We start from the raw sequence: 26,830 nt of genomic DNA, 5'->3' as shown, positions 1-26,830 counted from the left end.
GGCTGTTTTATACCACAGCTGGCTCTGCCCTGGTTAGCTCTCCGTGGCGGTTTTATACCACAGCTGGCACTGCCCTGGTTAGCTGTCCATGGCGGTTTTATACCACAGCTGGCACTGCCCTGGTTAGCTGTCGATGGTGGTTTTATACCACAGCTGGCACTGCCCTGGTTAGCTGCCCATTGCTGTTTTATACCACAGCTGGCACTGCCCTGGTTAGCTGTCGATGGCTGTTTTATACCACAGCTGGCACTGCCCTGGTTTGCTGCCCATGGCTGTTTTATACCACAGCTGGCACTGCCCTGGTTAGCTGCCCATGGCTGTTTTATACCACAGCTGGCACTGCCCTGGTTAGCTGTCCATTGCTGTTTTATACCACAGCTGGCACAGCCCTGGTTAGCTGCCCATGGTAGTTTTATACCACAGCTGGCACTGCCCTGGTTAGCTGTCGATGGCTGTTTTATACCACAGCTGGCACTACCCTGGCTAACTGTCCATGGCTGTCTTATACCACAGCTGGCACTGCCCTGGTTAGCTGTCCATGGCTGTTTTATACCACAGCTGGCACTGCCCTGGTTAGCTGCCCATGGCTGTTTTATACCACAGCTGGCACTGCCCTGGTTACTGTCGATGGCGGTTTTATACCACAGCTGGCACTGCCCTGGTTACTGTCCATGGCGGTTTTATACCACAGCTGGCACTGCCATGGTTAGCTGTCCATGGCTGTCTTATACCACAGCTGGCACTGCCCTGGTTAGCTGTCCATGGCTGTTTTATACCACAGCTGGCACTGCCCTGGTTAGCTGCCCATGGCTGTTTTATACCACAGCTGGCACTGCCCTGGTTACTGTCGATGGCGGTTTTATACCACAGCTGGCACTGCCCTGGTTACTGTCCATGGCGGTTTTATACCACAGCTGGCACTGCCATGGTTAGCTGTCGATGGCTGTTTTATACCACAGCTGGCACTACCCTGGCTAGCTGTCCATGGCTGTCTTATACCACAGCTGGCACTGCCCTGGTTAGCTGTCCATGGCTGTTTTATACCACAGCTGGCACTGCCCTGGTTAGCTGTCCATGGCGGTTTTATACCACAGCTGGCACTGCCCTGGTTAGCTGTCCATGGCTGTTTTATACCACAGCTGGCACTGCCCTGGTTAGATGCCCATGGTGGTTTTATACCACAGCTGGCACTGCCCTGGTTAGCTGCCCATGGCTGTTTTATACCACAGCTGGCACTGCCATGGTTACTGTCCATGGCGGTTTTATACCACAGCTGGCACTGCCCTGGTTAGCTGTCCATGGCTGTTTTATACCACAGCTGGCACTGCCCTGGTTAGCTGTCGATGGCGGTTTTATACCACAGCTGGCACTGCCCTGGTTACTGTCCATGGCGGTTTTATACCACAGCTGGTACTGCCCTGGTTAGCTGTCCATAGCTGTTTTATACCACAGCTGGCACTGCCATGGTTACTGTCCATGGCGGTTTTATACCACAGCTGGCACTGCCCTGGTTAGCTGTCCATGGCGGATTTATACCATAGCTGGCACTGCCATGGTTAGCTGTCCATGGCGGTTTTATACCACAGCTGGCACTGCCCTGGTTAGCTGTCCATGGCGGTTTTATACCACAGCTGGCAATGTCCTGGTTAGCTGTCCATGGCTGTTTTATACCACAGCTGGCACTGCCCTGGTTAGCTCTCCATGGCAGTTTTATACCACAGCTGGCACTGCCCTGGTTAGCTGCCCATGGCGGTTTTATACCACAGCTGGCACTGCCATGGTTACTGTCCATGGCTGTTTTATACCACAGCTGGCACTGCCCTCGTTACTGTCCATGGCGGTTTTATACCACAGCTGGTACTGCCCTGGTTACTGTCCATGGCGGTTTTATACCACAGCTGGCACTGCCCTGGTTAGCTGTCCATGGCTGTTTTATACCACAGCTGGCACTGCTCTGGTTACTGTCCATGGCTGTTTTATACCACAGCTGGCACTGCTCTGGTTACTGTCCATGGCTTTTTTATACCACAGCTGGCACTGCCCTGGTTAGCTGTCCATGGCTGTTTTATACCACAGCTGGCACTGCCCTGGTTAGCTGTCCATAGCTGTTTTATACCACAGCTGGCACTGCCCTGGTTAGCTGTCCATGGCTCTTTCATACCACAGCTGGCACTGCCCTGGTTAGCTGTCCATGGCGGTTTTATACCACAGCTGGCACTGCCCTGGTTAGCTGTCCATGGCTGTTTTATACCACAGCTGGCACTGCCCTGGTTAGCTGTCCATAGCTGTTTTATACCACAGCTGGCACTGCCCTGGTTAGCTGTCCATAGCTGTTTTATACCACAGCTGGCACTGCCCTGGTTAGCTGTCCATGGCTCTTTCATACCACAGCTGGCACTGCCCTGGTTAGCTGTCCATGGCGGTTTTATACCACAGCTGGCACTGCCCTGGTTAGCTGTCCATGGCTGTTTTATACCACAGCTGGCACTGCCCTGGTTAGCTGTCCATGGCAGTTTTATACCACAGCTGGCACTGCCCTGGTTACTGTCCATGGCGGTTTTATACCACAGCTGGCACTGCCCTGGTTAGCTGCCCATGGCTGTTTTATACCACAGCTGGCACTGCCCTGGTTAGCTGTCCATGGCTGTTTTATACCACAGCTGGCACTGCCCTGGTTAGCTGCCCATGGCTGTTTTATACCACAGCTGGCACTGCCATGGTTAGCTGCCCATGGCTGTTTTATACCACAGCTGGCACTGCCCTGGTTAGCTGTCCATCGCTCTTTTATACCACAGCTGGCACTGCCCTGATTACTGTCCATGGCGGCTTTATACCACAGCTGGCACTGCCCTGGTTAGCTGCCCATGGCTGTTTTATACCACAGCTGGCACTGCCCTGGTTAGCTGTCCATGGCTGTTTTATACCACAGCTGGCTCTGCCCTGGTTAGTTGCCCATGGCTGTTTTATACCACAGCTGGCACTGCCCTGGTTAGCTGTCCATGGCTGTTTTATACCACAGCTGGCACTGCCCTGGTTAGTTGCCCATGGCTGTTTCATACCACAGCTGGCTCTGCCCTGGTTAGCTCTCCATGGCTGTTTTATACCACAGCTGGCACTGCCCTGGTTAGCTGTCCATGACTGTTTTATACCACAGCTGGCACTGCCCTGGTTAGCTGTCCATGGCTGTTTTATACCACAGCTGGCACTGCCATGGTTAGCTGCCCATGGCTGTTTTATACCACAGATGGCTCTGCCCTGGTTAGCTGCCCATGGCTGTTTTATACCACAGCTGGCACTGCCCTGGTTAGCTGTCCATGGCTGTTTTATACCACAGCTGGCACTTCTCCGGTTACTGTCCATGGCTGTTTTATACCACAGCTGGCACTGCCCTGGTTAGCTGTCCATGGCTGTTTTATACCACAGCTGGCACTGCCCTGGTTAGCTGTCCATAGCTGTTTTATACCACAGCTGGCACTGCCCTGGTTAGCTGTCCATGGCTCTTTCATACCACAGCTGGCACTGCGCTGGTTAGCTGTCCATGGCGGTTTTATACCACAGCTGGCACTGCCCTGGTTAGCTGTCCATGGCTGTTTTATACCACAGCTGGCACTGCCCTGGTTAGCTGTCCATGGCGGTTTTATACCACAGCTGGCAATGCCCTGATTACTGTCCATGGCGGTTTTATACCACAGCTGGCACTGCCCTGGTTTGCTGTCCATGGCTGTTTTATACCACAGCTGGCACTGCCCTGGTTAGCTGTCCATGGCGGTTTTATACCACAGCTGGCACTGCCCTGGTTACTGTCCATGGCGGTTTTATACCACAGCTGGTACTGCCCTGGTTAGCTGCCCATGGCTGTTTTATACCACAGCTGGCACTGCCCTGGTTAGCTGTCCATGGCTGTTTTATACCACAGCTGGCACTGCCATGGTTAGCTGCCCATGGCTGTTTTATACCACAGCTGGCACTGCCATGGTTAGCTGCCCATGGCTGTTTTATACCACAGCTGGCACTGCCCTGGTTAGTTGCCCATGGCTGTTTTATACCACAGCTGGCTCTGCCCTGGTTAGCTCTCCATGGCTGTTTTATACCACAGCTGGCACTGCCCTGGTTAGCTGTCCATGACTGTTTTATACCACAGCTGGCACTGCCCTGGTTAGCTGTCCATGGCTGTTTTATACCACAGCTGGCACTTCTCTGGTTACTGTCCATGGCTGTTTTATACCACAGCTGGCACTGCACTGGTTAGCTGTCCATGGCTGTTTTATACCACAGCTGGCACTGCCCTGGTTAGCTGTCCATAGCTGTTTTATACCACAGCTGGCACTGCCCTGGTTAGCTGTCCATGGCTCTTTCATACCACAGCTGGCACTGCCCTGGTTAGCTGTCCATGGCGGTTTTATACCACAGCTGGCACTGCCCTGGTTAGCTGTCCATGGCTGTTTTGTACCACAGCTGGCACTGCCCTGGTTAGCTGTCCATGGCTGTTTTATACCACAGCTGGCACTGCCCTGGTTAGCTGTCCATGGCGGTTTTATACCACAGCTGGCAATGCCCTGATTACTGTCCATGGCGGTTTTATACCACAGCTGGCACTGCCCTGGTTTGCTGTCCATGGCTGTTTTATACCACAGCTGGCACTGCCCTGGTTAGCTGTCCATGGCGGTTTTATACCACAGCTGGCACTGCCCTGGTTACTGTCCATGGCGGTTTTATACCACTGCTGGCACTGTCCTGATTAGCTGCCCATGGCTGTTTTATACCACAGCTGGCACTGCCCTGGTTAGCTGTCCATGCCTGTTTTATACCACAGCTGGCACTGCCATGGTTAGCTGCCCATGGCTGTTTTATACCACAGCTGGCACTGCCATGGTTAGCTGCCCATGGCTGTTTTATACCACAGCTGGCACTGCCCTGGTTAGCTGCCCATCGCTCTTTTATACCACAGCTGGCACTGCCCTGATTACTGTCCATGGCGGCTTTATAGCACAGCTGGCACTGCCCTGGTTAGCTGCCCATGGCTGTGTTATACCACAGCTGGCACTGCCATAGTTAGCTGCCCATGGCTGTTTTATACCACAGCTGGCACTGCCCTGGTTAGCTGTCGATGGCTGTTTTATACCACAGCTGGCACTGCCCTGGTTAGCTGCCCATGTCTGTTTTATACCACAGCTGACACTGCCGTGGTTAGCTGCCCATGGCTGTTTTATACCACAACTGGCACTGCCCTGGTTAGCTGTCCATGGCTGTTTTATACCACAGCTGGCTCTGCCCTGGTTAGTTGCCCATGGCTGTTTTATACCACAGCTGGCACTGCCCTGGTTAGCTGTCCATTGCTGTTTTATACCACAGCTGGCACTGCCCTGGTTAGCTGCCCATGGCTGTTTTATACCACAGCTGGCACTGCCCTGGTTAGCTGTCGATGGCTGTTTTATACCACAGCTGGCACTGCCCTGGTTAGCTGCCCATGGCTGTTTTATACCACAGCTGGCACTGCCCTGGTTACTGTCCATGGCTGTTTTATACCACAGCTGGCACTGCCCTGGTTAGCTGTCCATGGCGGTTTTATACCACAGCTGGCACTGCCCTGGTTAGCTGTCGATGGCTGTTTTATACCACAGCTGGCACTGCCCTGGTTAGCTGTCCATGGCGGTTTTATACCACAGCTGGCACTGCCCTGATTAGCTGTCCATGGTTGTTTTATACCACAGCTGGCACTGCCCTGATTACTGTCCATGGTGGTTTTATACCACAGCTGGCACTGCCCTGGTTAGCTGTCCATGGTGGTTTTATACCACAGCTGGCACTGCCCTGGTTAGCTGCCCATGGCCGTTTTATACCACAGCTGGCACTGCCATGGTTAGCTGCCCATGGCTGTTTTATACCACAGCTGGCACTGCCCTGGTTAGCTGCCCATGGCTGTTTTATACCACAGCTGGCACTGCCCTGGTTAGCTGTCCATCGCTCTTTTATACCACAGCTGGCACTGCCCTGATTACTGTCCATGGCGGCTTTATACCACAGCTGGCACTGCCCTGGTTAGCTGCCCATGGCTGTTTTATACCACAGCTGGCACTGCCCTGGTTAGCTGTCCATAGCTGTTTTATACCACAGCTGGCACTGCACTGGATAGCTGCCCATCGCTCTTTTACACCACAGCTGGCACTGCCCTGATTACTGTCCATGGCGGCTTTATACCACAGCTGGCACTGCCCTGGTTAGCTGTCCATTGCTGTTTTATACCACAGCTGGCACTGCCCTGGTTAGCTGCCCATGGCTGTTTTATACCACAGCTGGCACTGCCCTGGTTAGCTGTCCATGGCTGTTTTATACCACAGCTGGCTCTGCCCTGGTTAGTTGCCCATGGCTGTTTTATACCACAGCTGGCACTGCCCTGGTTAGCTGTCCATGGCTGTTTTATACCACAGCTGGCACTGCCCTGGTTAGTTGCCCATGGCTGTTTCATACCACAGCTGGCTCTGCCCTGGTTAGCTCTCCATGGCTGTTTTATACCACAGCTGGCACTGCCCTGGTTAGCTGTCCATGACTGTTTTATACCACAGCTGGCACTGCCCTGGTTAGCTGTACATGGCTGTTTTATACCACAGATGGCTCTGCCCTGGTTAGCTGCCCATGGCTGTTTTATACCACAGCTGGCACTGCCCTGGTTAGCTGTCCATGGCTGTTTTATACCACAGCTGGCACTTCTCTGGTTACTGTCCATGGCTGTTTTATACCACAGCTGGCACTGCCCTGGTTAGCTGTCCATGGCTGTTTTATACCACAGCTGGCACTGCCCTGGTTAGCTGTCCATAGCTGTTTTATACCACAGCTGGCACTGCCCTGGTTAGCTGTCCATGGCTCTTTCATACCACAGCTGGCACTGCGCTGGTTAGCTGTCCATGGCGGTTTTATACCACAGCTGGCACTGCCCTGGTTAGCTGTCCATGGCTGTTTTATACCACAGCTGGCACTGCCCTGGTTAGCTGTCCATGGCGGTTTTATACCACAGCTGGCAATGCCCTGATTACTGTCCATGGCGGTTTTATACCACAGCTGGCACTGCCCTGGTTTGCTGTCCATGGCTGTTTTATACCACAGCTGGCACTGCCCTGGTTAGCTGTCCATGGCGGTTTTATACCACAGCTGGCACTGCCCTGGTTACTGTCCATGGCGGTTTTATACCACAGCTGGCACTGCCCTGGTTAGCTGCCCATGGCTGTTTTATACCACAGCTGGCACTGCCCTGGTTAGCTGTCCATGGCTGTTTTATACCACAGCTGGCACTGCCATGGTTAGCTGCCCATGGCTGTTTTATACCACAGCTGGCACTGCCATGGTTAGCTGCCCATGGCTGTTTTATACCACAGCTGGCACTGCCCTGGTTAGCTGCCCATCGCTCTTTTATACCACAGCTGGCACTGCCCTGATTACTGTCCATGGCGGCTTTATACCACAGCTGGCACTGCCCTGGTTAGCTGCCCATCGCTCTTTTATACCACAGCTGGCACTGCCAAAGTTAGCTGCCCATGGCTGTTTTATACCACAGCTGGCACTGCCCTGGTTAGCTGTCGATGGCTGTTTTATACCACAGCTGGCACTGCCCTGGTTAGCTGCCCATGGCTGTTTTATACCACAACTGGCACTGCCCTGGTTAGCTGTCCATGGCTGTTTTATACCACAGCTGGCTCTGCCCTGGTTAGTTGCCCATGGCTGTTTTATACCACAGCTGGCACTGCCCTGGTTAGCTCTCCATGGCTGTTTTATACCACAGCTGGCACTGCCCTGGTTAGCTGTCCATGACTGTTTTATACCACAGCTGGCACTGCCCTGGTTAGCTGTCCATGGCTGTTTTATACCACAGTTGGCACTGCCCTGGTTAGCTGTCCATAGCTGTTTTATACCACAGCTGGCACTGCCCTGGTTAGCTGTCCATGGCTCTTTCATACCACAGCTGGCACTGCCCTGGTTAGCTGTCCATGGCGGTTTTATACCACAGCTGGCACTGCCCTGGTTAGCTGTCCATGGCTGTTTTGTACCACAGCTGGCACTGCCCTGGTTAGCTGTCCATGGCTGTTTTATACCACAGCTGGCACTGCCCTGGTTAGCTGTCCATGGCGGTTTTATACCACAGCTGGCAATGCCCTGATTACTGTCCATGGCGGTTTTATACCACAGCTGGCACTGCCCTGGTTTGCTGTCCATGGCTGTTTTATACCACAGCTGGCACTGCCCTGGTTAGCTGTCCATGGCGGTTTTATACCACAGCTGGCACTGCCCTGGTTACTGTCCATGGCGGTTTTATACCACAGCTGGCACTGCCCTGATTAGCTGCCCATGACTGTTTTATACCACAGCTGGCACTGCCCTGGTTAGCTGTCCATGCCTGTTTTATACCACAGCTGGCACTGCCATGGTTAGCTGCCCATGGCTGTTTTATACCACAGCTGGCACTGCCCTGGTTAGCTGCCCATCGCTCTTTTATACCACAGCTGGCACTGCCCTGATTACTGTCCATGGCGGCTTTATAGCACAGCTGGCACTGCCCTGGTTAGCTGCCCATGGCTGTGTTATACCACAGCTGGCACTGCCATAGTTAGCTGCCCATGGCTGTTTTATACCACAGCGGGCACTGCCCTGGTTAGCTGTCGATGGCTGTTTTATACCACAGCTGGCACTGCCCTGGTTAGCTGCCCATGTCTGTTTTATACCACAGCTGGCACTGCCCTGGTTAGCTGTCCATGGCTGTTTTATACCACAGCTGGCTCTGCCCTGGTTAGTTGCCCATGGCTGTTTTATACCACAGCTGGCACTGCCCTGGTTAGCTGTCCATTGCTGTTTTATACCACAGCTGGCACTGCCCTGGTTAGCTGCCCATGGCTGTTTTATACCACAGCTGGCACTGCCCTGGTTACTGTCCATGGCTGTTTTATACCACAGCTGGCATGCCCTGGTTACTGTCCATGGCTGTTTTATACCACAGCTGGCACTGCCCTGGTTACTGTCCATGGCTGTTTTATACCACAGCTGGCATGCCCTGGTTAGCTGTCCATGGCGGTTTTATACCACAGCTGGCACTGCCCTGGTTAGCTGTCGATGGCTGTTTTATACCACAGCTGGCACTGCCCTGGTTAGCTGTCCATGGCGGTTTTATACCACAGCTGGCACTGCCCTGATTAGCTGTCCATGGTTGTTTTATACCACAGCTGGCACTGCCCTGATTACTGTCCATGGTGGTTTTATACCACAGCTGGCACTGCCCTGGTTAGCTGTCCATGGTGGTTTTATACCACAGCTGGCACTGCCCTGGTTAGCTGCCCATGGCCGTTTTATACCACAGCTGGCACTGCCATGGTTAGCTGCCCATGGCTGTTTTATACCACAGCTGGCACTGCCCTGGTTAGCTGCCCATGGCTGTTTTATACCACAGCTGGCACTGCCCTGGTTAGCTGCCCATGGCTGTTTTATACCACTGCTGGCACTGCCTGATTACTGTCCATGACTGTTTTATACCACAGCTGGCACTGCGCTGGTTAGCTGTCCATGGCTGTTTTTTCTACCACAGCTGGCACTGCCCTGGTTAGCTGTCCATGGCTGTTATGTACCACAGCTGGCACTGCCCTGGTTTGCTGTCCATGGCTGTTTTTTTTACCACAGCTGGCACTGCCCTGGTTAGCTGTCCATGGCGGTTTTATACCACAGCTGGCACTGCCCTGGTTAGCTGTCCATGGCGGTTTTATACCACAGCTGGCACTGCCCTGGTTAGCTGTCCATGGCGGTTTTATACTTCAGCTGGCACTGCCCTGGTTAGCTGTCCATGGCGGTTTTATACTTCAGCTGGCACTGCCCTGGTTAGCTGTCGATGGCTGTTTTTTCTAGCACAGCTGGCACTGCCCTGGTTAGCTGCCCATGGCTGTTTTTTTACAACAGCTGGCACTGCCCTAGTTAACTGTCCCACTGACCGGTTTCTGCCACACCAGCAGGATTAAAATCAAATTTCTCCACAGGCGACAATTTGACATTTGAGAACATTGAATGGAATCATTTGTACAGAAGAGTGGCTGCACCAGCATTGCTTTGAAAATGATTAAAAACAGATTAAAATATGTTCATCATAGTTTCTGCACAACAAAGCTCAGGGAATGAAAGGAAGAGACTATACTTTTAAATGGGAAAAGACCTTCATTACACATTAAAGGACATACTCAATTATTGTGCACACACAGGCAATTGAAGAGATATTTGTGGATGACCTGCACTCGGAGAATTATACTGCTTGTACTACTTGGGATCAATGCTGCCTTGAAGATGTTTTTTTGCAACTGGATCCTTCCAGGCGGCATCTTTTCCACATATGTCAAGCAGCAGCTCAGCTTTACTTTTGTGAGGGCCACGAAGATTCCAGCATGAGTTTCAAGGATACAAAGAAATAACATTTATTTACAATAAAATATATATATATATATATCTTTCACAGCACAACCAGAAAGCATAAGTGGTTCATCCAACCACACAACCTGGCAGCGTTACTGTGGGTGCGAGCAGAAAAGCATTATGAGTTACCCGAAGCCCCAAATGATAACTTCCGCAATCTGACGTTAAGCAATGGTTGCCACTCTGTTAATATGAAGCTGGTCTGCCTTTGGGGTAGTAGCATCACTTCCTGTGGCCGGTAATGGAATTTGTCAGAGTGTGTGGGAGTTCAGGTAAGGCTCGAGGATTCTTTTCGTGCAAGGCACTATCCTTGGCACTCGAGATTCTCATGAAAAGAATATAAAGGAGGTTGCATCAGCGGGATGCAATTGACTTATTGTGGTTACCGTTGTGAGACTGTTGAAACTTGGGATAATGGAGTTATCACCGAGAGCTCCTCGTTCCTCATTCAATATCATCTGAACTGCCCTCTCAATGGGCTTTCTGATCCCAACACAGGACGTTCAATCTCATTTAACCCTTAGGGTAAAACTCTCAAGGACGTACCTGAGAATGGGCAGCACAGTGGCACAGTGGTTAGCCTCATTGCGCCAGGGACACGGGTTCATTTCCAGCCTTGGATGACAGTGTGGAGTTTGCACTTCCTCCATGTGTGTGCGTGGGTTTCCTATGGATGCTCCGGTTTCCTCCCGCAGTCCAAAGATGTGCAGGTTAGGTGGGGTGAGGGGGAGTGGGCCTAGGTAAGTGCTCTTTCAGATGGCCAGTGCAGACTCGATGGGCTGAACGGTTTCTTTCTGCACTGGAGACATTTTACAGTTCTAATGTTGGAGTCCTTCTTGATATTGTTCCTTCACCCAGCTTGAAATTGTGGTAAAGGATCCACTAGCAAATTATATTCCTTCCTTCCAGCACTGTTCCTGACTCACTATGTACGTGGCTGTGGGAGGGAAGAGCAGTGAAATAGGGCAGGGCAGGTGACCGGCTCAAGAGCAAGAAAGTTGCCAGGTCTCAGGATAGTGTCCAATCAATGCGAAGTAAAAGAGAATTGATTGTCCCAGCCTCCATCTTGATCATATATCATAGAATTTATAGTGCAGAAGAAGGTCATTCGTCCCATCAAGCCTGTACCAGCCCTTGGAAAGAGCACCCCACCCAAGCCCACGCCTCCACCCTATCCCCGTAACCCAGTAACCCCACCAGACCTTTTTTTTGGACGCTAAGGGCAATTTATCATGGCCAATCCACCGAACCACATCTTGGGACTGTGGGAGGAAACCGGAGCACCCGGGGGAAACCCACACAAACATGGGGAGAACATGCAGACTCTGTACAGACAGTGACCCAAGCCGGGAATAGAACCTGGGACCCTGGAGCTGTAAAGCAATTGTGCTAACCACTGCGCTGCCGTTGTTGCATATTAAGGCATCCTAAGTTGCTGCTGTTGTTATAGCCCGCCTATCTCTCGTCATAAAGGGGGCCTTAGTCCCTGGCACTGCCAATATGCCCAGGAGGCATTACCAGCTGGCATTGGCACAGCCAGAGTGCCAGGTTGGCATTGCGAAGGTGTCAAGCCGGCATTTTCTGCTCACGCACGATTGGGCCGGGGGTGCCCCGGGTGGGAAGGGGGACCCTACCATAGTCTGTTCGGGCTGGGGCCAGAAGGGGAAAGTTGGGGATTGCTCCTGGAGTCTCGGAGATCAGGGCTATACTGGGGACGATTGGTTATCCCATGTGGTATTTTCGTGGTCCAATCAAATCAATGTAATAATGGATACAAACCCAAAATAATAAAGAGCAATGGAAACTTATCAACATCAAATCAAAATGTGAAAAGAGGAGTTGATAAAGCAATCTAACACCTGCGGTGCCCACCGTGCACGGAGGTCCTCAAGGGAACCCGTGGACACCGCAAGCTCCCTCTCCATGGTCACCTGGCTGCGAATTAAGCCACGGAAGAGGGGCAGGCAGCCAGGCTAGATGGCCCCTTTCGTCGCCCGCTGCCTGGACCTGTTAATGGTGAATTTCACCAGGCCCTGATGTGTTGGGTAGGCTGGGTCGAGGTGAACTGCACTTGATGCAGTGTAGTGAGAGACAGACCTCCAACACTTGATAAAATGCAACACGATTTTATTCAACATCCAAACTATTATACATGTTCAACTGTGGGTTGACACTATGCTGACTTGACTGGAGACCTGACACTAGCCTGACCAGACTAACCTAGCTACCACATGGTGTAGGCACTGGCCAGCTCACGAGCTCTGACTGTCTCAGAGGCTGGGTTCCGAGAGAGCAGGAAAACTGGTGCCCTCTGGATTTATAGTGGTCGTGTCCTGTCTGGTGATTGGCTGCTCTGTTCTGTGCGCTTACTGGTCATCCTGTGTGTCAATCACTGCCTGCCTGCACTCCATTGTATACATAGATTTATATTATGACAGGCCCTGGAACAGGTTCACAAGGAGGTCCCCCGCCTTCCCCGCACCTGATGCCCGTAGATCAGGAATGTGGGGCTGAAATGCAAACAGAATTTCATTGAAAGTTACCCCACGTGATCTTTTGGGTGCAATCAAATCAATATAATAAAGGAAACAAACTCAAGGTTAAATTAAAGGAGCCGCTCCTGGTAGGGGCACTGCCCCAAAATAACAAAGAGCAACTGAAACTTTGCAAAGATCAAATCAAAATGTGAAAAGAGGTGTCAATAAAGCAATCCAACCCCTGTGGTACCCACCAGGCACGAAAGGCCCTGAGAGTCCCTGTGGATACTGCATGCTCCCTCTCCGGGGTCACCTGACTGCAAATCAACCTGCGGAAGAGGGGCAGGCAGTCTGGCCGGACGACCCCCGCGGTCGTCCGCTGCCTGGGCCTATTAATGTTGGATATCGCCATGCCCTGGAGCAAGTTCATAAGGAGGTCCTCCACCTTCCCCGCCCCTTTCTGCACCGGTGCCCGTAGATCAGGAGCGTGGGCTGAAGTCCAAACAGATTTTCAATAAAAATGAGTGACTTGGAGGGGAGCTTGGGAGCTGGTGATGTTCCCTGGTATCTGTTGCTCTTGTCCTTCTCGATGGTAGATGTAGACTGAGTGGTCACGTGAGAATGCGGCTACAAAAGAGGTCACTTGGCAGGAGTGTGGAAGTTGCCCCCCTGGAGTGGGGGCAGAGCACAATTGTTGGTGTAGCTGCTAAGCGAGTGAATAAACTGCTCTTTGTTGAACGTCCTTGCTGTCAATGATTCAGGACCCAACACATTTACAGTAGAGGTCACAGGTTTGGAAGGTGCTGTCAAAGAAGCTTTGGCCTGCTACTACCGTGCATCTGATAGACGGTATCACGCTCCCTCCACTGTTCAGCAGCCTGAAACTGGAACTCAAAATGCTGTCACGTGGTAGTTACCTGGGGAACTAGCTAAATTTAAAACTCTCTCACTTGCTTGTTGCTGCAATTACAGCTTTATCTAATGGCTTGAATGTCCAAGTGATTAGTAATACAAGGTGTAATTATAGCGAGGGCAGATGTTAACCAGTTTAATGAGAGACTGCAATTTGTAAAGCAGACTGTTGCCGCAGATATCCGTTCACTTGACATGGTTTTGGAAACAAGACTCCAGTATATTTTCACATGCAGTGACCTATGTGGAAGGAGGAATTTATTGAAACTAAAGGAGTGATACTGAGGAATGTCCGTTTTGTCACCCGTGTGCTTGGATTCAGGGAGTCTTTGACCCGCTCACTACAGAATTAGACGTATTATTGTAGTCACTCTGCCTTCTTGTGAGCTCTCACCTCAGGAGACTCCAATGGATAGTGCCTCACATTGTAAAATAACCCCTTACCTATTGGTAGCTGGCCACGTGCAATGGAAATGCATGTTTTTCTAAAATAAGACAAGTCCATGTGTCAAGAGTGAAAGAAAGAACAACTGGCATCCATTTAGCCTGTACGGCCGTTCACAAGCTTAGGGTGTCCTGAAGTAATGTTTTATTTATTTAGAAATGCAAATCCCCAAAGCCAAGTGATAGCTCCGCATTTGCTGACTTTAAGATGCACATTCATCACTGATTTACAAAAAAATTACATACAAAAAAAAACCGAGCAAGGCAGCAGCAAAGATCAAAGTACGAAACAACCTCCTCAGCGAACTTGCTGGCTTCTCGTGCGGGGGGAGGTGGGGGGGGAATTCAGCGGAAGGTTCAGAGAGTTTCACTTAGCCACTGCGGGAATTATTGCCTGGCTTGGTGATTAGTGCATACACTAAAACCAAAACCTAATCTGTAGAGGGGACGCTCCTCGGTAACATACAGCATTGTTTTGTCTCTCTCCACAAGTGCTGAAGGAGGTTGAACTGAAGCCCCCAGCGAAAGAGGTTGTCTGCACAACAATGTCCTTGCTGTCAATGATTCAGGAACCCAACACATTTACAGTAGAGGTCACAGGTTTGGAAGGTGCTGTCAAAGCTTTGGCCTGCTACTACCGTGCATCTGATAGACGGCATCACGCTCCCTCCACTGTTCAGCAGCCTGAAACTGGAACTCAAAATGCTGTCACGTGGTAGTTACCTGGGGAATTAGCTAAATTTAAAACTCTCACTCTTGCTTGTTGCTGCAATTACAGCTTTATCTAATGGCTTGAATGTCCAAGTGATTTGTAATACAAGGTGTAATTATAGCGAGGGCAGATGTTAACCATTTAATGAGAGACTGCACAACTCGCCTTTGGCGAGGACCAATCTTGCCGCGATACTTGAAAACCTGCTATTTGACACACTGTATTTGTCACAAGAAACTGGTTAGTGACTTCTAGCATTTCCCATTCCTTGATCCAGAGGATATCTGCTGGGAGATCCTGCTCTGGAAGGGTGCTCTGTACAGGGCACCGAGATGCAAGACGGGCAGTAGGTGGGTTCAACAAGACATCATATAGTGGGTGCAGCACAGAGGGTTTCAAACATCTTGTGGGTTATGGTCAGTTGGTGGATATGTGGGGGAGTGATATTTGCAAGGACAGGAAGCCAGGGGATGGATGTTGAGTGTAGAGTTCAAGTTAAGATGCATATTGTTCCATTCAACTGAGTGTCAACAAGACGTGCCTGTGCCTGATGACCTTTGCCAGACAGATGCACAGAATTCTGCTGTGGAGGCCTGAGTGTGGTGTATTAAAGTTGATGAAATACTATGTGAAGTAAGGTCACTATTTGTCATTTATATTTTAACTTGACCCTCGATATAATCGGACGGGTGGGATAGGCTGACATAATATCCCATTTATAGAGTGTAATTTGCAGCAGCCTAACTCCAAAGTCGGTTTAGGTGCCCAAACATCTAAGGCAGGTCACAATTTCCTTCTGTCAGACTGCACCATTAAAACAGTTTCAGTCAGGGTGGGAGGAAGAAGGAAGCTCTCTGGATTCATTGGGCACATTGGAAGAGATCAGAGCCAAGAGAGATGTTCTCTTTGCAGCCAGTTTGAGGACAATCCTTTCAAATACGATCCACATGTCTGGGCAGAGATTGTGGAGCCTGCTGGGATTAGCACCAACAGGAATCGAGTGCAGTGTGGGAACTGCTTCAACGGCCTCACTAGAGTGTCAAGAGTGAATGCAGGTTTCCCCCCCATGCTTGCTCAGCACTCTGAACAATCACCTTCGATCAATCACACTCCTGCACAAGGCCATATTCCATTCGCATAAACATACACTCAGCTCTCCCTTGCTCCTTACACAAGCAGCATCAACACTATCCTCTTCACACTCAGTAGCTCTTCTAGAATTGGAAACTTTTCACGGGGCCTATTTTTCCTTCACACTCTGGACACCGACTTTCAGCATTATCACTCCTTCTTGCTTCTTCTCATACACAGAAGCTCCTCCCACACATGTACTCAATACAAGATGATGACAACCCACCCCCCCCCCCCCAACCCAGCATCCCTCACCTCTTGGAGGGTAAGGTCATCACCCAGCTATATAGTGGTGTGGGATGCAACGATGAGGAGAAAATTGCTGCCCTCACACAAGCAGCCCTTGCAAGTGCCGGGGGCAAGCCAATGAGCACCAAGACCTAGAGAATGGAGGAGCCCATTTCCTGCCTGTGTGCCTACATCTTGCATACCATCATCGTTCTGCAATTTATCTTGGCCACCTCCAGGGATGTTTCAATCCCGAACATGCATCAAAACCGCCCAGGGGGACTCTGTACTTTGTCTTGGAGAGACAGACAACCTGCAGGGAGGAATCAGTGGAACAACTGGGCAGGGGCTTTTGAAACCTCGTGCAGTCTTTCCTCCCACACATCATTTTTTTAAATAAATTTAGAGTAGCCAATTATTTTTCTCTTCCAATTAAGGGGCAATTTAGCATGGCCAATCCACCTAACCAACATATCTTTGGGTTGTGGGGACGAAACCCACGCAAACATGGGGAGAATGGACAGTCACCCTGGGCCGGGATTCAACTCGGGTCCTCAGCGCCGCAGTCCCAGTGCTAATCACTGCGCCACATGCCACCCCTTCCCACACATCATTGGAAGCGATGATCCACTGAGCCCCATGGGAGTGACAGTAATGCAGGGACAGTGGTACGTGTTTTCCTATTCTCTGGATGCCGGTGATTCTGCTCCCTCACCAGCAGGCCTCCCCAGTCGTCCCTCACGCCCCCCCCCCCCCCCCCCCCCCCCGACCCATCTAAATAACATTTCTAATGCCAGCTGGACGATACAGAAGTCAAGATGCTGCTGTCTGCAGTCAGGACTTCTCAGGCTCCAGGTCCCAGATATCGCCAGTCATGAGCAACTGGGAAACTCCAAGGGAAGAAACAGACCCTTCGCAAGACTCTACTGAATCCACTAAGGGTGTGTGGTGTTGGCAGCTAGGCAACATTCTGCTGAGAGAATGGCCCAGTGAATGGACTGCTCATACAGGCAGTGGTTCAGAGGTCATTTTATTGGATCTGGTTTGCACGCATCAGTGAGGCTCCAACTGAGACAGGAGTGATTGGACAGCTAAATAATATAGGCCCAGCCAAGACAGGATGGAGCAGGAGTTGAAACATCCTTTGGTGGCAGGACAAGTTGAGACGTTTGTACAGCAGATGTGAGATTGTGCAGGCGTTATAGATAATGAAGTAATAAAAGCGAGGAAGTAAACCTTCATGAAACACTGGTCAGGCCTCAGTGGAGTTTTGTGGCCCCATTCTGGGCGCCACACTTTCAGAAGGATATCAAGGCCTTGGAGAGTGTGCAGAGGAGATTTACAGAATTATTCCAGGGATGAGGGAGTTCAGTTAATGTGGAGAGGCTGGAGAAGGTGGGGTTGTCCGCCTCCAAGCAGAGAAGATTTAAATAGAAGTGTTCAAAATCAGGAAGGGTTTGGATATAGTAAATAAGGAGAAACTGTTTCCAGTGGCTGGAGGTTCAGTGCAAGGACACAGATTAAGGATAATTGACATCACAACGAGAAAGAAAGGACGAGATCATTTTATTGCAGTATGTTGTTATCTGGAATGCTAGCAGAAAGAATGGTGCAGATAGTAACTTAAAAGTGACTTGGATGAAGTCTTGGAAAGGGAATAAATTTCTGGGCTATGGGGAAAGAGGAGCAGGCGAATGGGCCGACAGCTCCCTCAAAGAGCTAGACAAGGCACAATGGGCTGTACGTCCTCTTTCTGCCCTGTGTTTCTTCATGAAAACATTTTATTGGAGGAATTTCAAATAGAGACATAACAAAGAAGAAAATACACAAAAACCAACCAAGGCATCAGCGAACAGCCAAAACATCCTTAAACACCCCCCAACATCTCCCCCCCCGCCCCCGCTCTACCTGCTGCCATCATGGCACCAGCCCTCCCATTTTTAAATTTGTAACCCAACCTGAACCGAAAAAATCTCCCCCCCCCCCCCACCATTGACGACTCAACAGTCTTTAAAGAAGTCGATGAACCCCTCCTCTGCCCCCGTAATGGCGAACTTGATTTTCTCTTTGTGCAGGCACTCTGCCCAATTGCTCACCCATACCCCTGCTCCCAGTGGCTCCGAGTCCCGCCAGAACAACAAAATCCGTCTCCGAGCTATCAGGGAGGCAAAGGCCAACATGTTGTCCTCTCTCCCCACCTGCACTCCCGGATCCTCCAACGCTCCAAATATTGCCACCTCCGGACTCAGAGCTACCGTTACCCAAAAATCTTTGACATCATCTGCAAATCATGTCCAAAACCCTCTCACCCTCAGATGTTCCCAAAACATATGAACATGGTTCACCTGCAACCACCCCCCCCGCCCCCCCCCGCAACCCTCCCCTCCCGCCAAGCCCATGCACCGTCCACACCCTATTCTCCACCTCCGAAAAGAGCCAACTCATCCTGGACACCATCATGTGGGCCCTGTGCACCACTTTAAACTGGATGAGACTTAGTCTTATGGTTTTATCAGAACTGTCAGAACTGCAAGGGTTAATGAAGTGTCAAGAGTAGCCACTACTGGGAGCTGCAGTTACAACTATATAAGTCAGTGATGCTAAGCCTTGAGGGAGAGTATGTGCCGGAGTTAGCTAGTGAGAGCCAGAAGTACAGATTGTATAAGTGAGTATAGATCATAGTTTAAACAAGTAGTGAGATTAGTTGTAGATAAGTGTAGTTTAGATGTTATTAGTCAACTGTGTATTCTTTACAGTAATAAGTCTAACAACACCAGGTTAAAGTCCAACAGGTTTGGTTCGAATCACTAGCTTTCGGAGCACTGCTCTTTCCTCAGGCTCTTTCCTCCTGATGAAGGAGTTGTGCTCCGAAAGCTGGTGATTTGAAACAAATCTGTTGACGTTAATCTGGTGTTGTAAGGCGTCTTACTGTGCCCACCCCAGTCCAACGTGGCATATCCACATCGTGTATTCTTTAGGAATACGTGTCGAATCCAAACTAGCAGTGTTAATAAATTTATAACTTTGTTTAAGTTCAAGCTATTTTGTGAACACTATGCCTACCATCCTGAAATAAGCAACACAAAGAACACGTCTTGCACATGGCGAGGACACATCAACCCTCCACAAAGCCTCATTCCTTACTCCAGCAGCCCCCCCCCCCCCCCCCCCCCCCCCACCACCACCACCACCCCCAAGCTCCTCCTCTCACCTATGCCTAATTTCCTCCACTGGGGCATTTCTCTCTCTTCAACAGCTCCCCAAATATATCTGAGCCCATACCCTCTTCTATTTCCTTCCCGGACAGGGGTTTGTCACCGTGGGTGGCAGCTCCGGAAATGAAGGCACCTCCTTCCCCATGAAGTCCCTAACCTGCAGATACTTGAACCCATTCCCCTTCGGCAACTGATATCTCACCTCCGGCTTCTCCAGGTCTGCAAACATCTCTCCAATAAACAAATCCCGAAAATACTCTATCCCCACTTGTCGCCAACCTCGGAACCTTGCATCTAACTCCGCTGGATCAAACCTATGATTGTCGCAGATAAGCAACCACAGGGACATACCTTCCATTCTAAAATGCTGCCGGCAATGGTTCTTCACTCTCAATGTTGATTTCACCACCAGGCTCGAGGAGTATCAGGCCGGCAAGAACGGAAAGGGTGCCAGCAACAGTGCCCTCAAACTGGTCCCTTTACACGAGGCCACCCCCATCCGCCCCCACACCGACCGCTCCTCCACCGCCCATTTCTTAACCATTGAAATGTTTGCTGCCCAGTAATAGTTTTGCAAGTTCGGTAACGCTAAACCACCCCCTCCTCAAGAACATCTCTTAGCCCGTGGATTTGGGAACAAAGATCAGGAAGTTCTGTAACACAAACAAAAACTTTGGCTGGTGCCAGGTCCCTGAGGGAGGCTGAGTCTTGGCGGCCGTCGGGGTACGCTACGTAGGCGTACTGCGGGTTTACGTGAAGTAGCTGTACCCTCTCAACCAACGGGTCCGCCTTGTGTAGCCGCATGTGCTTGCGGAGGAGAATGGGTCCTGGAGCTGCCAGCCACGTTGGGAGCGAAACCCCGGAGGTGGACTTCCTGGGGAAGGCAAAGAGACATTCATGGGGAGTTTCGTTAGTCGCAGTGCAAAGGGGCGACCGAATGGAGTGAAGGACGTCGGGGAGGACCTCCTGCCAGCGGGAGGCCGGGAGATTTCTGGACCGTCGGGCCAGCTGGACGGCCTTCCAGACCGTCCCATTCTCCCGCTCCACCTGCCCGTTTCCCCGGGGGTTGTAGCTGGTTGTCCTGCTCGAGGCAATGCCCCTGTTGAGCAGGTACTGGCACAGCTCATCGCTCATAAATGAGGATCCCCGGTCGCTGTGGACATAGGCAGGGAAACCGAACAGAGCGAAGATGGTGTTGGGAGCTTTGATGACAGTGGCAGACGTCATATCGGGGCATGGGACGGCGAAGGGGAATCTGGAATATTCGTCGACCACATTAAGAAAGTACGTGTTTCGGTCGGTGGAGGGGAGGGGCCCTTTGAAGTCCACGCTGAGGCGTTCAAAGGGGCGGGAGGCCTTCACCAGGTGCGCTCGGTCTGGCCAGTAGAAGTGCGGTTTACACTAAGCGCAGACCTGGCAGTCTCTGGTGATAGCCCTAACTTTCTTGATGGAGTAGGGCAGATTGCGGGCCTTAATGAAGTGGTAAAAGCGGGTGACCCCTGGGTGACAGAGATCGTCGTGCAGGGTCCGGAGTCGGTCCACTTGTGCGCTGGCACAAGTACCTCGGGATAGGGCATCGGGGGGCTCGTTGAGCTTACCGGGGCGATACATGATCTCGTAATTGTAGGTGGGGAGCTCGATCCTCCACCTCAAGATCTTATCATTTTTGATCTTGCCCCGCTGTGTGTTCTTGAACATGAAGGCAACCGACCGTTGGTCTGTGAGGAGAGTGAATCACCTGCCTACAATGCTGCACAGCTTCAACGATAGCTTGGGCCTCCTTTTCGACGGAGGAGTGCCGGATTTCGGAGGCATGGAGGGTGCGGGAAAAGAATGCCACGGGCCTGCCTGCCTGGTTGAGGGTGGTGGCTAGAACGACATCTGATGTATCGCTCTCGACTTGGAAGGGGAGCGCCTCGTCGACCGCGTGCATTGTGGCCTTGGCGATGTCGGCCTTGATACGGTTGAAGGCCTGGTGAGCCTCGGCCATCAGGGGGAAAACAGTGGAGTGAATGAATGGGCTGGCCTTGTCCGCATAGTTAGGGACCCACTAGGCGTAGTACGAGAAGAAGCCCAGGCACTGTTTGAGGGCCTTGGGGCAGTGGGGAACGGGGAGTTCCATGAGGGGGCGCATGCGATCGGGGTCAGGCCCTCGCACTCCGTTCTGGTCCACATAGCCAAGGATGGCTAATCGGTTCGGGCTGAACACACACTTCTCCTTGTTGTAGGCTAGGTTGAGGAGAGTGGCGGTGTGGAGGAATTTGGAAAGGTTTGCGTCGTGGTCCTGCTGGTTGTGGCCGCAGATGATGACGTTATCAAGGTACGGGAAGGTGGCCCGCAGTCCGTACCGGTCAACCATTCGGTCCATCTCCCTTTGGAAGACCGAGACCCCGTTAGTGACCCCAAAGGGAACCCTAAGGAAATGGTAAAGGCGGCCGGCTGCTTCAAACGCGGTGTACGGGCGGTCCGCCTTGCGAATGGGGAGCTGATGATAGGCAGATTTCAGGTCCACTGTTGAGAAAACCCGGTACTGTGCAATCTGATTGACCATATCAGATATGCGTGGGAGGGGGTACGCGTCGAGCTGCGTGTACCGATTGATGGTCTGACTGTAGTCAACGCCCATCCTGTTTTTCTCCCCGGTTTTCACAACTGCCACTTGAGCTCTCCAGGGGCTGTTGCTGGCCTCGATAATACCTTCCCGTAGCAGCAGCTGGACCTCAGACCTGATGAAGGTCCTGTCCTGGGCGCTGTACCGTCTGCTCCTGGTAGCGATGGGTTTACAATCCGGAGTGAGGTTTGCAAACAGAGAAGGCGGGTTGACCTTAAGGGTCGTGAGACCGCAGACAGTAAGGGGTGGTAGGGGCCTGCCAAATTTCAGGGTTAGGTTCTGGAGGTTGCACTGGAAATCCAGGCCGAGTAGCAAGGCAGCACAGAGGTTGGGGAGGACGTAGAGCCGGATGCCGCTGAACTCTATGCCCTGGATGGTGAGGGCGGCAGTGCAGTACCCCTGGATCGCCACGGAGTGGGATCCGGAGCCAGGGAGATTTTCTGGTTCATGGGGTATACCGTGAGGGAGCAGCGGCTTACCGTATCGGGGTGGATAAAGCTCTCAGTGCTCCCGGAGTCCAGAAGGCAGGATATATTGTGCCCGTCGACCTTCACTGTCATCGATGCGGTCGCGAGGATCTACCCCCCCGTACCTGTAGTACAGTGGCCTTGCCGTAATACCCCTCGTATGCAGTATATACAATACAACAGTGGTGACCACCACACTCCTTCAACACTGTCTCCTCAGGACCGCTGAATACCTCTGGTCAATGCTCAAAATGGCCTCTATCAACCTCAACCTCTCATCCCGTTCCACCCTCTCCTTGTGCGTTCGTATCAAGATAAACTCCCTCCTTGCCACTGCCTTAAGTACCTCCCACAATGTAGAAGCAGAAACCTCCCCTTCTTATTTTGCTCCACATAGTTCCAGATAGCCACCACTATCTTGTTGCAAACCTCCTTATCCGCCAATAATCCCACGTCCAACCTCCACTACGGCCGTTGGGGACTCCCCTTTGTCACCTGCAAATCCACCCAATGCAGCGCGTGGTCAGACACCACAATCGTCAAATACTTCGATCCAACCACCCACGCCAACAGCGCCTTGTCCATGACAAAGAAATCAATCCCAGAGTACACCTGGTGGACGTGCGAGAAGTACGAAAATTCCTGTCCCCTCGGCCTCTCAAACCACCATGGTTCTGCCCTTCCCATGTGTTCCATAAACCCCAACAGTCCCCCCCCATAATCAGCTAGTGCCTGTCCAGGGCCAGATTCTTTGCCAACACCCGCCTCAAAAACTCCACATCATCCCAATTTGGGGCATGCACATTCATCAGCACCACGGGTACCAGCACCATGGGCACTAGTGCCAGGGGCATCCCCTCCAACCTACCACTCAACATCACAAATCTACATCCTGGCTCGATCATTATACTTCCCACCTCAAAAGCCACCCTCTTATTGATCAACACTGCCACTGCCCTTGTCTTCATGTCCAACCCCAAATGGATTACCTGACCCACCCAGCCCTTCCTCAACCATGTTTGGTGCCCCACCTTGAAATGTATCTCCTGAAGAAACACCACATCTGTCTTCAAACTCCTTAAACGAGCAAAAAGGCGAGACCCCTTAATCGGCCCATTCAACCCCAGAACGTTCCACGTAATCAACCAGGTCGGTTGATCAACCCCTCCCCGATCAGCCATATCCCCTCTTCATCCAGCTCCCCAGGTCCATGCCTCGCTCACCCTCTGGGCCTCCTCAAGATGTCCGCAGCCATCTCCCCTTAACCAACTGTGCCACACTAACTCCGCCCATGTCAGCATCTCCCCCATCCCCAATCGCCTCCCCCTCCATAAACAAAGAAACAAAAAAACAACACACTCCAATCCACTCCCCCACACGAATCATCCCCCCCCCCCCCCTGCTCTCCCGCTAACTAGCCTGCCTGCTAACATGGCGGCCACCACCCGAGGCAACCATCTATCCCCTTCCCCTCTACCACTCCTCACCCGCAATTTTCCAAAAACTGTTGAACCCACTTACCTAATCCACACCCAGAAATAGTAAATACAACAATCCATCTGACATACACACCCGCATTCCCCGTACTGGCATCTCCAAAGTTCAGTGTCCTCACAAGCGTCCCAGTCCATGGTCTCTCATAGAATTACTCGCCTCCTCCGGCATATCAAAACAAAATTCCTGATTCTGATGCGTGACCCACAAACAAGCAGGGTACAGCACCCTGAACATCACTCCTTTCGTGTAGAGGGCCGCCTTGATCCTGTTGAACCAGACACTTGGCCAACTCTGCACACAAGTCCTGGTAGATATGCACCATGCTTCCTTCCCAGGTACATTCTCTCGTCTACTTCGCCCACCGCAGAACCTTCTCCTTATCCAGGAAACGATGCAATTGTCCTTGGCTGCAACACCCCCTCCCCCTCCCCCCCCCCACCCCCGCCTTCAGCCTCCTCCTCAATACCCTGTGCACTCGATCCACATTGCGAGGATGGTAAAATACCCTATCCTCCACCAGCTTCTCAAACAATTTTGTCACATACTTTGTGGTCTGCGTTGCTTCGATCCCCTCAGGCAGTCCCACAATCCAGAGATTTTGCCTCCTGGAATGATTCTTCAGGTACTCCACCTACTCCCTCAATCACTTCTAGCCATCTGCCACGAGCACCATCTCTGCCTCCAGTGCCGAACCCGAGCCTCCAGCCTTTGCTCCACTTTCTCAATAGCCGTCTTGATCGACTCCGCCACCTTAGCCAGACCCTCAAAGGCCTCTTGCCTGTGCTGTTGGGCCTTGGCATTCAAAAAGTCCACCAATTGCTCGGTAGACCACTGGAATGAAGCAGTGAAGCCCCAGGGCTCTACGCCATCTTTTCCTCTGTTGCACTCCAAAAGTCCTCAAGCCAGACTGCTGCCCCTTGCTCGTTACACTCCTCATTTGGTCAGCTATAAACCGTCCCCACCATAAGAGAATTCCTATCTCTCACTGTTCACGTGCTTTGCACCAGCAAACACCCCCTATATCGGGTGAAAAGGATCAAACAATTCCACCTTGGGCGGGAACTACCAAATGTGCAGCCACTCACTTCATGGCCAGCACCGGAAGTCTCTTTCTGCCCTGTTTGAGATGATCCTTTGCTTCGTTCCTGCCAGGTGGGGCAGTTAAAATGGCTGCCTGGGTGCATTGGGTTCACTCGAGTGACTTGCCAGAGGCATCACAGGATAGCAGGGCAAACGTCTGAAGTGGCGCTGGAGTAAGGGGCTGATCGACAGAGCTGTGTGATGTGCGAGATGGTGATTTAGGTGGCAGTTCACACTCGACTGCAGAATAGGCAGGAACAGTTCTGTATTTCATCAAAAGCTCTGGCCTATGTTTTTGTTCCTTTGCAGTTTGCAGAGATGCTAAACTATTCAAAATTCTGTTTGCAAATTCAGTTTCTATGCTTCTCAATTAGAATTGGAGCAAATTCCAGAACGTTAACCACGATATACATCGGACACATAAAAGCCATGGTAGTGAAATGCTGGCACGCTACGATTCACTGTCACTTTACCTACTTGTATCATTTAAACGTTAATCGGGAGATAACTCTGATCAGCGGTGTAAGCTTGACTTGTGTGATAGAGTCAGGCTGGGACAAGAAACCACAGATGCACCTAGGTGGACCCACATCTCTCGCTGTCAATGCACAGCATCGATGAAACATGTCAGCTACAAATGCTGTGCATTGTTCAAGTTAAAAATGCAAAGAAAGAGCACCTACCTTCTGTAAAGTTAAATGGAATGAGAAGCAATATGACGTCATGGGACATTGCACCGCAACCCTCATTCAAAGAAAAGCTGAACCAGGACCCTCATTCAAAGAAAAGCTGAACCAGGGTAATGCAATAAAACATTATATGGAGCTGGATCTATTCAGGAAATGTGCGCGAAAGCCGCACTTCGCCCCGTTTTGTATAGTGCGGAGCTCCGCTCGCCGGAATTTCCCAATGTAGCACGAGATCGGGTAGCCATTTTAAAATGGCTTCCTGATCTCCGGGGTTCCCAAAACAATCCCCCCCCAGCCTGAACGCAATATAGGAGGGACTCTGCCCCCCCCCCCATCCCACCTAACACTCAGGCAGGCAACCCTAGCCTGATTGCGCGTTGGCAAAAAATGTCACCTGGGCACCTTGGCAGTGCCAGGCTGGCACCCAGGTGGCACTGCCAGGCTGACACTGCTGCCAGTGTACCCTGGTGGCACCAACAGTACCAGGGCACCACCCTACCCAAAGAGCATGCAGCTGGACTCCTCCAAACCCCGGGAGACCCTCGTGGGTGCTGTTCCGTCTGGTCCCCGTTTGTGGGGACCAGCAGTTAATGGCACTCGCCCGCGATCCCCAAGGCAAAGGGATTGAATCCCAAAGCCCCAGGTACCTCGGGAATCTGCACATTCGAGTGAGGCTTCCTCGGTCTAATATGCAGATTTGCTAAAAAGTGATCCTGCCCATTGTGGGCGGGATTCATATCGCAACATCTCGCGAGATTGCGTTGATTCTCGTGAGGCGTTGAGAGCCGGGTAGATCCTGGGAGCGGGGTCTCCAGGCTTTCAACAGCCACGCTGTGCAGCAGCGAGCTACTTTTCCGGTGCGGCATGGCCATTGAATCACGCCCCAAAGAATTCCAACCATGAAGATTGCTCGTCCCAAAGATGTTCAGGCTA

The 26,830-nt window shown here is 51.6% G+C and overlaps 1 protein-coding gene across 3 annotated transcripts in view; it reads right to left on the bottom strand.

Annotated features, from left to right (window-relative positions):
* The window catches only part of enox1 (ecto-NOX disulfide-thiol exchanger 1), a 391,926-nt gene that overhangs the window by 98,665 nt on the left and 266,431 nt on the right, over window positions 1-26,830 (bottom strand). The window lies entirely within an intron of this gene.

Source organism: Scyliorhinus torazame, chromosome 8, assembly GCF_047496885.1.
Source record: "Scyliorhinus torazame isolate Kashiwa2021f chromosome 8, sScyTor2.1, whole genome shotgun sequence".
Lineage (NCBI taxonomy): Eukaryota > Metazoa > Chordata > Chondrichthyes > Carcharhiniformes > Scyliorhinidae > Scyliorhinus > Scyliorhinus torazame.
This window is presented reverse-complemented; position numbering and strand designations above follow the sequence as displayed.